General features: G+C 37.6%; 1 long non-coding RNA gene across 1 annotated transcript in view; it reads left to right on the top strand.

The window, feature by feature from the left end:
* The window catches only part of LOC109447781 (uncharacterized), a 424,051-nt gene that overhangs the window by 319,327 nt on the left and 91,324 nt on the right, over positions 1–13,400 (top strand). Inside the window, exon 7 of the long non-coding RNA XR_012493921.1 lies at positions 12,776–12,843. This is a non-coding gene — a long non-coding RNA (uncharacterized LOC109447781). The remainder of the gene's footprint in view (positions 1–12,775; positions 12,844–13,400) is intronic.

Raw genomic sequence — 13,400 nt, forward strand, 5'->3', positions numbered from 1 at the left:
ATCTCGTGGCCAGTGCTAAAATGTGAAAAGATTTTGCATAGACAAATCAACAACGTGAAATAGTTAGCACATTTCAGTATTTTGAAAGGAGCTATAATTTTAATCTCAGAAAGAGAAATATGAAAATCTTAATTCTTCAGTGGAATAATCTTATACCTGTATTCTAAAAATTTGTGTCTAAGCTTATACCTTAAAAAATGAAAAGTTAAGCATTGTTTGAAAATAAAACTATTGACTGATCTAAGTTTACTGTTTTAACAAAATTCAAACAAATGGACTTAGATACAGCATGAGTGTCATGTTTCCTGAACAGCAAACTAGGTCTTCCAGATACCCAAGTAACACAAACATTTAAAAGTGAGAGAGTATTGGAACTAGAATATTTCAATGATTCTTTTCGGAGGGGGTTAATATGACAATATATTTTCAATCAAAACTTCCATCAAATATGTGAAATTCTATCAACATATTCTAATGGATGTTTAAGGATATCACTGTTTAAATTATTATCCAGAACTCCCCAACTCATTGTTTATCTACAATAACGTGACTTTCTAATACTTGAGTGATAAATTTGGGGACCACTTAATTTTAGACGATTATTTGGAAAATGTTCTCCCGAGCACTGTCATCTAAAGTAAAAATGAAAGTAAAATTAAATTCTATCTAAAATGCAGTCTAATTAGAAAATGTCATTCATTTAAATTTCTAAGGAAAACATAAACAATTTCTACCAATATTGTTCCCAAACTATCATGTCTGAGTCATGGATTGTAGGGAGGAAGCCATGTTACTAAGCCTAATTACTCTGTGTTTGGTTTGGAAAAATAGTTAAATGATTATTTAGCTATATCACACAACCCAGCATGACTTCATTTTCAATAAAAACATATGATTTGATCCAAAGCCTTCTGCAGTATTCCATAATTAGACACCTTATCCATCAGGCTGCAAGGAAACCTTGGTAAAGAGTAAAACAAGAATTTTCATGTGTTAAGTTATACAGCAGAGGGAGTCCCATGAATATAATACAAACATACTGATATTGCCAAAGAAAAGTCAATTAAAAATTATATGCACTCTAAGAGTTACAAAGCGCAAAATGTGTTGTGTAATTCAAGTCAAATAGTCCTTGAGTATAGGTATTCATGAAAATTAGGCTTCATTTTGTAGTTTTCATCTCCAAGAGCTTCTAAAACATTTCCTAAGTGAATTTTGGAACTGATCTAAAAAGTATAAACAACTTTTTTTATCAGAATGTTCAGAATATGTTTGTATATATGACACACATATTGTATAGTTACAAGTAACGCCATGTTTGAAATCTTAAATTTTCTCCAAAAATTTGACCACATATTAGACCCTTTAATGTTTTCACGTCCAATGTACATAAATCTTGTTCCGAGGTAAATTGAATTGACTCTCTTAAATAAAAGAGAATCTGTATTTCTTGCAAAAAGTCACCTCTTATTTTTATTCACTGATATAATTGTCCCTTATACGTCCCTATATTAAGTGAAGGTTAAGACCAAGATGGTTTGCTTCTGTTGCTGCCAATTTTTCCCCCTTTACGTCTCTTGTTCAGCCTCACACTATACAATTGACATGGAGAATCTTGCCAAACACAAGTAACAGTAACTCTACAGATTTCAGTGATTACAGTCCCAAAAGAGCGTTGGATAGTGTTTGAAAATTTAAGATCAAGGAAAACTGTTAATATCTTCATAGACTCTTCAGTTACTTATTTTTAAAAACAAGGTCCTCTGGGTTTCATTTTGCCTATTACTTCAGCCCATTGATACAATTAGTATAAAACATATAGCCAAATGTTATTTTATAAATATAATACAAAAGGAACCACCCAACATATACATTTCTTTACTAGTTAAGTAGAAAGACCTAGTGAGATGCTTGCATATTTTAGGCAATGTGTTAAATTGCTGCTGAAAATGTAAACTTGCCTGGCAGATAGTTACTGTTCTACTGCGGAAGCCATCTTACAGTGGACGTTCCTGTTTCTCTTAAATGTTTTTAATGTGACACTGGAAGGGGCTCTCCTGAGGTCAGACATTGAAATGTAAAGTGGCAAGAAGATGATTAAACCTTCAAAAAGTCACCTCTGATTTTTATTTACTGTGATGACTATCCCTTATACCCCCTGAAGTCATAGTAAGTGAAGGTTCAGACCAAGATGGTTCAGTTCTGTTGCTGCCAATTTTTTCCCTTTACTTCTCTTATGAAACCTTCACTCTTCATTATGTTAGCATAACAGAGTTGTATGCCGATATAATAATTTCTATCAGCTACTAAAGGTACTTATGGGAATGATGAAAAGAAAATGATTTCATTTACTATTTTCACAACATTTTCTTTTTTTACTTTATTATTAATTTCCTTTATTCCAACAAAAAAGTACCTCTATACAGTACACAGTAAAAAGGGGTCATTTATAGGTCCAATGCTAGCCATTGCCATTTTTTGTAAAGGAAGCCACGGTGACTCAAGGAAGGAACAACTCCAGGGGATGCAATCTGTTAAGTATGTTTTACCTTATCACTCCCTGCATCCCGGACCAGCTTTCACTTGCCCCGGTCCCTGCCCTAAATGCCCCATGGTTCTCCTCTTTCACTAACTCCAGTAGCTTTGCCCAAGATCACCTAATGACCTTCCTAGTCTGTCCACTAATTCCTTTTTGCTCCTCAACCAATGCATTTCCTGGGTGGTGATCACATAGTCCTGTCTCTTTGAGGGGAAATGTTGGGTTCCCGCTGGGGACTATGTGATACTGAACAAATTCCATGACTGGGGTGGCATTCCTGGTCAAAGAATGAAATAATTCACACTCTCACCAAATAAAACACAAATGTCTCACAACCTCAGCTCAAAAACTTTTCCACTCCATGCACCACACCATTTCCACTCAATTTCCACTGGGCGGCCAAATCTTTAAAATTATAAATTTTTGTTATTAAAAAATTTTTTACTATCAGTTATGGTCTTAACTGACAGGAAAAAAATCAAATTCAATCTTGTTTAAGCAGTAAGAGAAATTTATTGGTTCAGGTAATTGAAAAGCCTAGGAGGAGGTCTGGTTTCAAGTGTGACTTGATTTAGTGGGTTAAATGATGTCATTGGGATCTCTGAGTTTTAGTTTTGCCTTCCTTCTGTTAGCTTCAGGCTCCAGAGACACGTATTTACCAATACAAGTTGAGAGGAAAACTCAGTGTTTCTTCCTAATGGTTCCCACAGAAATCCCAGAACTCATTCATATTGGATCAATTTGAGTCTAGTACACGTTTGTGAGCCAATCATTGTAGCTAGGGAGAAGCAGTTCCATTGATTGACCAGGCCTAGGTCATAAGTTCCAATCCTGGAGTTGGGACTGGAGACCATGTAATACATGGTCTGAGAGTAGATGAAAGGAGGTTCTCCAAGGTTCCAGTAGTGTTTCCAAGAAGGACAGAGCAATGTGGGGCAGTATTATCTTCTCCACTCTTGGTGAAGACACAGAGTATCCCAACCTGTTTTCAAGTGACCTTTCATGTAGCTCCAGAAAAATGAGGCTATGTTCAAGGAACATAAAAATCAGATCTTATATGCCAATTGCACACTATAATGTCTAATACAAGAGCAGGTATATTTTTAAATATTGAAGCAATATTTACATTCCAAATCAGATTGGCTTCCCCTAAAACATATAATGAGTCATGTTCTATTGTTCAAAAATCTTTAATGAATTCTCAAGGCTGTTGGCTACCAGCTTTCTGGTCTCATCTAATACTTTTCCTTTTTATATAGGCTTGATTATTCAAATACATCATGCTCTTTTCCAGCCAGCTATCTTTATTCATTCACTTTCCTTATATTTCTCATCTGTTGGTGTTTTAAAGAGAGATCATGATGTAAGCCTTAAAATTAAGGCTGTCTTGACATTTGGTAAATTTGGAAGGACCTTAAATGACCTAACTGCAAATTTCCCTTCACACCCTGCTCCTGTAGATAAGGTCCCCTAGTCAAACAACCCGTCTTATCAGGGGGATCATTTATAGTTCCTGATGATCCCTGAGTAGCAGTTTTCAGATCCCTACCAGCTTGCAGAATTACTGAGACGAGCCAGTCATACCTCCTGTGGAACAGGGAGCACCACACGCTCTTGATGCTACAAAGCCTACCTCTGACAGCCCCTGCTTGTTTCCTCTGTTTCCAAATGCAGCCGCTGTATGCTCCTGCATGGTATGCAGCGTCCTCCCCTGGACTGGGAGTATAATGTGACTAATGAACTGCTGTCCATTTCATTTGTCCAGTGTTGGGTGTTTGGTCATCCCCATAACCCAAGGGCAGTATCCCTCCCTCAACAATGGGGTGAATGAGAAGTGATTAAAGCAGTGATTCATATCTATGTCCCCACCTATCACTTACTATCTTTGTGACTTCAGGAAAACTAAAAAGACAGGAAAATAATTTTAAAGTTTAACAAATTAAAGTGTTTTCTTTTTTAAAAAGCCTGCAAAGAAACTGCTTCAAAGTTCTAAGCACTTGGAGTGTATGGGGGTGGCAGTATCAAACAATGATCAAACGTTTAGGTTCTGGAGTCAGTTTGCTTGGGTTCAAACTGTGGCTCTATCACTTATTAGCTGGGTGGCCTTGGTCAGGTTTCTTAGTCTTCCTAAGTTTTGGTTTCCCTAAGAATTAAGACGTGATAATATCTACTTGTAGTATTGTATTGTCCATATAAATGAGATAATCCATGGAAAAGCACTTACAAAGTCCATAGCATAAGTGCTCAGTAAATATTAGCTTGTATTATTATCCATATTATACAACATGAGCCAGAGCAATAGACATATTTGGCTCTGCTCCTGAGATCAGATTTAGTTTCCGACAATGAAGCCTCAAAAGGCTGCTGATGTCCTGGAACTCAGTTTCAGGCCTGCCATTGACACATGTTGTCTTCATTAGAATAAAAGGGACTTTGCTAAGAACTCTACCATACAGACTGGTTGCCCAGTGTATAGTGCCACCCTGTCTGTTGAGGCGTCAACCTTCTCACTTTTTGGTGGTACTGGTAACTCAGGTTAATCCTAAGCATTACCCAGGTGGCCATTCCAGCCCCTTTAGCAGGGCTCTCTTCTAAACACCTTGTAAGTGTATTTGGGCCAGAGATACAGGGACAGCAGGTGAGGTAGGATGAGGTTGAGGGGTAGGGGAACAATTTACATTTACACAGCATATGTCTTTCTTCCACATAATTTTCTTCCATATTGCGACATCTTTTCATATTAGTCAGATTTTTTGTATGTTGTAGTATGTTGCCAAGTGCCAAATACTCTAGGTAAATGAGATTACCAAGTCATTTGAAATCAGACAATTTTGATGCTCAGTTTTCAGATTACATCCCAGAATATTGTCTGATGATTCATGTTTTTGTTTCTTTTTAGTCTCTGGGTATCGTTCCATAAATACTGATTTTTTTCTCTCAAATGTCATTTTAAAAATTATATTAGTTTCAGGTGTACAAAATGACATAGTGATTAGACATTCACACCCCTCACAAAGTAATAAACCTCCCTCCAAGTCTACTACCCCTCTGACATCATATAGAGCAGTTACAATACCATTGACTATATTTCCTATGCTGTACTTTACATCCTGTGAAAATATATATATGTACCATTCAATATTATTCTACTTAAGCTTCAGATGTACAGTGCAGTGGTCAGGCATCTACACAATCTGTGAAATGATCCCCCTGATAAGTCCAGTGCCCATCTGGCACCCTACATGATCTTTACAACATTATTGATTATATTCCCCATACTGAAATTTTACCATTTGCAACAACATGGATGGACCTAGAGAATGTTATGCTAAGTGAAATAAGTCAGACTGAGAAAGACAAATAGCATATGATCTCACTTATATGTGGAATCTAAAGAACAGAATAAACGATCAGACAAAACAGAAATAGACTCAGAGATACAGAGGGGGAAAAAAACTCACGGTTGCTAAATGGGAGGGGGTTTGGGGGATGGGGGAGAAGTTGAAAGGATTAGAAAGTACAAATTGGTAGTCACAAAATAGTCATGGGGACACAAATACTGATTTTTAATTCATCTTTTTACAGGATTCCATTACTGTCCCCAGCAGCACTAGGGTTTATAACATTCTCAGAGTTCATCTCACCTTATAACCTAGGATGAGTAAAATTCAAAAGACAAGTAGAAAGATGGCTGACATCTTTCATTCATAATAGAAGAAGGTAGATTGCCTGAGAGCTTCAATCTCCCAGGTTTAATGGCTAGTGATTTGTTTAATGAGGGAAGGAGAAGGCATTTTAGTTCTTTTGAACTTTATATTTCCACTTTGGAAAAGGTTCCATGGCACTTCTTCTGCCTTCCTCTCTTCTTCTTTAATCCATAAAAAAGCCCTAAAGTAACAGACGTGGGTGTGGGTGACCCAGGCTATGTGCTGGTGGTTGTTAGTTGTGGTGGGTCTAGGAAGCGGCAGAAAGGGAAGAAGAGTAGTAACAGGAATACAGAAAATACAATGGCGGCAATTGTTTCATTCCTATTTCTCATCAGTGTAATTTTAATCCCTATCTAGGGATTAATATATATTTGGTGAGTTACTGCTTATATTTTATTGCTGTCTCTAATTTAGCTGTGGAGCATCATTAACAAGCAGAAAATGTGGATAATGTACTTACCTTCTTCTCAACAGCTGAGAATATATTTCTCAGGTCAATTTCATTTGGAGAGAGAGAGAGAGAGAGAGAGAGAGAGAGAGAGAGAGAGAGAGAGAGAGAGAGGAAGAAGAAAATTCCACACTCACAGCAACCTGACTCCCGGGGCTAACAGGAACACATACAACATTAACGTGCAGTAAGTGAGAGCTACAGTACCGGCTGGCAGCATTCACACCACAAAAGGCCATACTATCTGTCTCCTGGGCCTTTGGGGGAGAATTCTCACACGGGAAAATTTGCATAACCCACCAGAAAGAGAGCCATCACTAAATAACTTCTAGAAACACAGACTACCAACCTGGGGACTGGGCTTGTCATGAAGCCAATGTTTTGGCATCAAGCAGAGTTGCTACCAGCTGTGTGTGATCATGTACTGTGGACATCTGTTGTTTTTGTCTGCCTAGCATCCAGCTCCTCTCCTTCTAGTAAAAGCACCTCCATTTCCATTTAGGAAATTACCCAGCCACCATCACATGCCGTCTTGGCAGGAGCACTGAGACTTGATTAGCCAAGGAGTGGGAACAAGACCCAAACTAGGACTCTCCTATATTTCCTTCAAGGAATGAGACTATCTGGTAACCACTAAACGGGGGGTGGGGGGTGGGAGATGAGGGTAAGTGGGTTCAAATATATGGTGATGGAAGGAGAATTGACTCTGGGTGGTGAACACACAGTGGGATTTATAGATGATGTAATACAGAATTGTACACCTGAAACCTATGTAATTTTACTAACAATTGTCACCCCAATAAATTAAAAAATAACAGGGCCAAAAGCTATAAAAAAAAAAAAAAAGGAATGAGACTATCAAGTGAAGTGACACAGTGAAGGGCCAGGATCAGAGTTAGTTCATCTTGACTTCAGCGCCCTGACAGACTGTCCATTAACACCTGTTACCTAAATATCCAGAGCCACTCTAGTGTCCGTCCTTTCTAAAGCCTGGGGTAGCATATTTCCCCTTAATTCTGGGAACAACCTCAAGCCCCTCTTATAATGTGTTTATGGCTTACATTGGTCAGGGTCACTTTCCTTAGTTTGCAACTGAAGAACCTGAGGGAGTCATCACAGGACAAAAAGAGGAGCAATGGACTGCAAGTCAGACTCAGCTCTGTCTCAAAATAGTCTATCAACCAGAGGGGTCCCTTAATCTTTCTGAGCCTCAATTTCTTTATCAGTAGATTAAGTAATTGGGTTACATGATTCTAAGGTCCATTTATCCATAATCTTCTGGAATTCTAGGTTATTGGGGAAAAAAACAGTCTTCACAGAGTTGTATCCATTTGTGTACATACTTTTTTTGAGCTCCTTTTGTGCTAATCATTGGGAATGACTTTGGGATACAGAGCTTATATTCGAGTGCAGGAGATAGACTACAAATAAGAAAATAAATAGAATAATTACAGACTATGAGAAGTCCTTTATAAACAACAAACAAGTTGATGAGATAGAGAATCAGTGGGGAAGACCATTTTAGATGTCACGGGTAGGGAAGCTTCTCTGAAAAGGTGAATTAGAATGGAAATTAAAGATAAGAATGAGTCAGCTATGTGAAGAGATGGGGAAAAGCACATTCTAGGTAGACAGAACAACAAATTCTAAAACATGGGGGTTAGAAAGGGACTTAGCTCCTAGAGGAAAGTGAGGAGGAGGGAAATGGTAGGAAAGAGACTGTAGAGGGAGGGAGACCAAGAAGACCAAGACCATGCACGGCCTTTTGGGTCAAGGAAAAGAATTTGAATTTTATTGTAAAAGGTTCAGTGTATATATTAAGGGAATCTCTCTGGATGCTCTGTGGGGTTTAGAATGCCATGGAGGAGGGGCAAGAAGAGTTAGGAAGTTATTGCAGTTGTCTAGGTGAGAGAGGATTGTGGCTTCGACTAAAAAAATGTTAGTGAAGATGGAGAAAAAATGGTGGATTTGACATAATTTTGGAAGTAGCACCCAGGGAACTTGGTGTTATGGGGATTGAGGAAAAGAGAGGAACTTAAGATGATATTTACATATTTGATTTGAACATATGGGTTGAGATGATACCCTTTATCGAACAAGGGAACAAGAAGTATGGTATATGTGGTGGTGGGAGATATATTTGCACATATTAAGAGTTTGATATTCTTATTATATATCCAAGTGCAGTGAAGCTGTCACATAGGAAGTTGACTATAAACATCTGGAGCTCAAGTAAAGTTATGGTTGGAGATAAATATTTGAAAATCAGAAGCATAAGGATGGTATTCAAAGCCACAGGCATAGATGCAATTCCATAGGAAAGAAGTATAAATAGGGAAGAAGCCTGAAGACTAAAACCTGAGGCTCTCCAACATCAGAGGTCAAGGAATAAAAGGAAATTCTAGCTAAGAACACTAAGAAGATGTGACCAGTGAGAGAGAAGAAATCCCCAAGAGACTGTGATGTGATTGAAGCTGAGAGTAGAGTATTTCATGAAGGAGGGAGTGGTCACCGGTATTCAGTGTTTCTGAATGTTCTAGCCACATGGATTTAGCCACGTGAGGACACTGGTGACCTTGACTAGAGCAGTTTCAGTAGAGTGGTAGGAACAGAAGCGACACTGGAATACATTGAAGATTGAATGAATGGGAGGTGACTAAAGTTCTGACAGCATGTTTACAGGTCTTTTGAGAAATTTTGCTCTGAAAGGAAACAGACAGATGGGGCAATGATTGAATATTTGAACAGAGGGTTGTCAAAGGATGATGCTAACGTATAAAAATGATTCAGTGGAAAGAGATTGGTAATGCACAAAAGCTGAAATAGCTGGCAAAGAAATGTCCCTGAGAAGGAGAGAGGATGATATCTGAGAACCAGTGAAGGCACTTCTTACCTTTTTTGGGTGTAGAGAATGATTCTTCTATAAAAGCAGGAAATATGCTTAAAGGGGCAGAGAAATGTGTAAATATCTAGGTGTAAATGTAAATATCTAGGTGGAATGCTAGAGTGTTCCTTTTCTCAGTAAAATATGAGACACCAATGCCCGAGGCAGGGTGATAGAAACAAGGGGAGAAGTTTGAGGCAACAGGAGAAAGTATTAAATGTTAAGTCAAAGACCAAGAAAGCAAGTTACAGAGCAAATAAGTTAGACTATTGGGCAGTGATTTTGGGATTTGGGATTTGGGTCATGATTTTAAAATAGGTCTTGTTGGTGGGATCTTATCCAGCAATATGGCAACATGGGTTCATGCAGAGAGATAGAGGAGAGTTGGGTTTAAGTAAGGCTGTTATTCTTTGTTTTGTTTTGCTTTGATTTGCTTTGTTTTAACATGAAGAGTGTGATGAAGGAGAGAGAAAAAAGAGAGTAGTGAGTGTTTGCAGTGACACACAATGGAATCTAAATTGAGTAAAAAAAGGAAGTAAAAACATGAAGGGTTGGGAATAGTGCAAGTGTTGCAAGATAAATGAACAGTGAAAAAGAGGAGGGATCACTGAAGTAGAAAATTGTTGCAGTGGGAGGCATCAGAGTGAGTGAGCTAGAAGGGTAGGAGGTAAGATTCAGGGACTGGGGTTTTAAATTCAAGGTTTTTGGAGGAGTCATGTTGGATTACCAGATATGTGTTGAGGGTTGCAGTAGAGCACACAAGCAAAAGAAAAGTGCTACAGAGAGAAGGAGGCAGACCATCCCTTCTGTTTTTATCACATACCTTGTGCTGCTTGATTTTTAGTCAAATCCACACAGTGAGTCTTAGGCCTACTGTCTAAAATCTAAAGATGTACAAATCTAACATGGTTTTGAAAGTGTCAGATTACGCTGGGGCTGGGTGTGTTCAGGTAGAAGTGCATTTTGCTGCCAATAATAGAAAACCCAAGCAACAGTAGCTTACACAACTAGATGATTATTTTTTTAACATAATAAGAAGTTTGGAGAGAGGTGACTGCTGGCCTTGGTTTACTGCCTCTACAGTGTAAAGCCCAGGGTCTGCAATTCTTTGGGCCCTTTTCTCTTGTTTTTAAGGTAGCTACTGCATCTTCATATAGCGCAGCTTCTGGATGAATTCTTAGTTAGGACCGGGTAGAACTATTTCACAATCTGGGAAAAGGATGGGAGAAAGGAGTCAAAGGGCAGTCACCAAGGTCTATAACTTATTATTACTATTATTATCTTTGTCTGGAAATATGTGAGTGCAAATGAGTATGAAGCTAAAAATATTTATTTTCTATCTCTCATCAGATGTTTTCCTTCCCCTACACCTTCCCCTCTCCCCAAAAGATTTGTATATAAGTATGCACACTGGATTTATCCGAAATTTTTAATTTGGCTATCTTTGGGCAAAGAAATTGCTCTAGACTTATTGTTTAGATTCTACATATAAATGTAGACTTGCATACAGTCAAAGAAATATGGGTTTCACCTACAAGTATTTTCCGGCCATTTCTGAAACCTCACTTTAGGCAACCTCCTCCCACCACCCATAAATCCTAAAGAATATCAAGTTTCTTATTGGAAGCAGATGGGATGTTTTGAGGAGTTGCCACTTCTATGTCAATGACTTAAAGTTTAAGTGCTTGGGCATCTGTGGAATTCGAAACTGAATGAATGAGCTAATGAATGGAAAGTAATTAAAATACCATATATAAAATAGTAACCACCCAACTTCAGAGAGATTATTTAGCCATTTTCAATTCTTCTAATCTTGCTTATTTAAATAAAAATCATAGCCAGATATCCTCTCTGTATTTTAAGTTGTTTGAACTCCTTTTATTGTTTTAGAAATATTTGATTTTATGAAATTATTTTAAAGAATTTTTTCATATTTCTTAATTCTTTCCTGCTTTATGACTTCATGAAAGTCTGCTATTAGAATTTGCTATTGCTGAATAGAACATTCAAAATAATGAGGCCTATGCCTTCAGTTGAAAGGATGGTGTTCATGTACCTACATGTCTTCTGTTAGTGATTGCTACGTACAAAATCTATTTCGCACAGAATTAGAGAGAGAGAGAGAGAGAGAGAGAGAGAGAATGAATAGATGACACTGAAAATCAAATGCCTGGGAAAGGCCAGAATAGCAAGAATTTGTTCCAGTACTGGAGTTTAAACAACTATTAATTTCCAGTTTCATTGAAGTGCATTTCAACAGCTCTGCACTTTTGTGGTGATGCTATCCTGCTCTGGCCATCTTGTTATTTATTGTTACTCTAGAAAGTGGTCATAATGTCAGTTGCCTTCTTAACTTAACTATGCCCCCACTTTCTATTACAGAAAAAAAAAAGAAAGAAAGAAAGAAACAATGAGAGCCGTAAAAACAATGGACAAGTTAAATATACATTTACTTTTGACCTTAATATAGAGTAGTAAAGACTAATTATTTTCTTGTACCTAAAGGGGAGGGGGAGGCTTCTCTGATTTGTCGTGTCTTTAACTTAGTAACACTGCTATCTCAAAGTACTATAGATCAGCGTACCACCAGTATTTCATTATCATAAATTACAACAAAATCTTTTGAAATTGCTGAAACATATGCCCATAATTTCACTTTGACCTCTTTTTCTTTAAGATATGAATGACAGCATCTATTTTATGAGGCATCATATAAAAAGAAAATAATAGACTTCTAGACTTCTAGGAACTTATATTTGGAATGACCCACCATGTGGGCAGGATTTACAAGCTAATATGGAAATTCTCCATGAGCATCCAAAAAGACTTATATTCCCATTCATTGGGAATATGTCCAGTCTTATGATTTTGGAATGAGTTTAAACTTCCCTTACATACAAAGCAGTGGATGATTTTCATGATGGTTGAAATGCTATTGACACTCCCTTTTCATAGTCTGTCTCTAACCTTTATTCTTTAACTATAAGGACTAATTGAGTGGCTCAGGACTTTGTTGAGAAATGGGGGATTGAAATTTGGGAGTGGAGCAAGGATGTGAATGGTGGTTCAGAAATCAAGAAGGTGGATGTTAATTACTAACTAAATAAAATTTATTGAGCACTTATTTTAGGCTAGGTACTGTTCTAAACACCGGTGATACCACACAAGACAAACTCTTCCTTCTTGCATTCTTATAGCTCATCATATGTTGGAGACTTTCTCAAGGTTTGGAAGAATTAAGAAGGTGCAGGAAGGAAAATAAAAGGTTAGTACCTAATGAAAGAAACAATTTTTGATATGGCTGTTTCATATCCTTTGGCTAAAGGAATTGCAAAGGTTACCCCACTAGTAGATCAACAGCAAAACCACACTTTAAAAGTACTAATTGCTATATACAGGATGCAGGTGTCTTTAACCAAGTCTTTAGCCTACTAGAAACAGTTATCACCCTGGAAGACTAACAGGTCTGGCTTTGTTGACAAACCATTAGAACTATTACCAGGTGTTTAGTGCTGTCTTTGAGTTGAGCAGTTCAAAACCTAGCACACTCAGGAAAGTGTTAATAGCTCTCTTCCCACGCTTGGTTGGCATGCCAGATTGGTAGGTGAAAGACTCTTAGCCTTTTCATTCATATTAATTTAATTCAGTTATGTTCAATTCATTTAAACTGAATTAAAACATGACTTTGCTTAAGGTGTTTGGGAACTACTTTGTACCCAGTCTATCCACTAATTCCAAGTTTAGCTGACTTCCTACTGAGTTTGTGTCATAGGGCTATCAGAGGCGCCTAACACTCAACATGTTCAAAGTTTGTTCCCAAAT

Source organism: Rhinolophus sinicus, linkage group LG02, assembly GCF_036562045.2.
Source record: "Rhinolophus sinicus isolate RSC01 linkage group LG02, ASM3656204v1, whole genome shotgun sequence".
Taxonomy (NCBI): domain Eukaryota; kingdom Metazoa; phylum Chordata; class Mammalia; order Chiroptera; family Rhinolophidae; genus Rhinolophus; species Rhinolophus sinicus.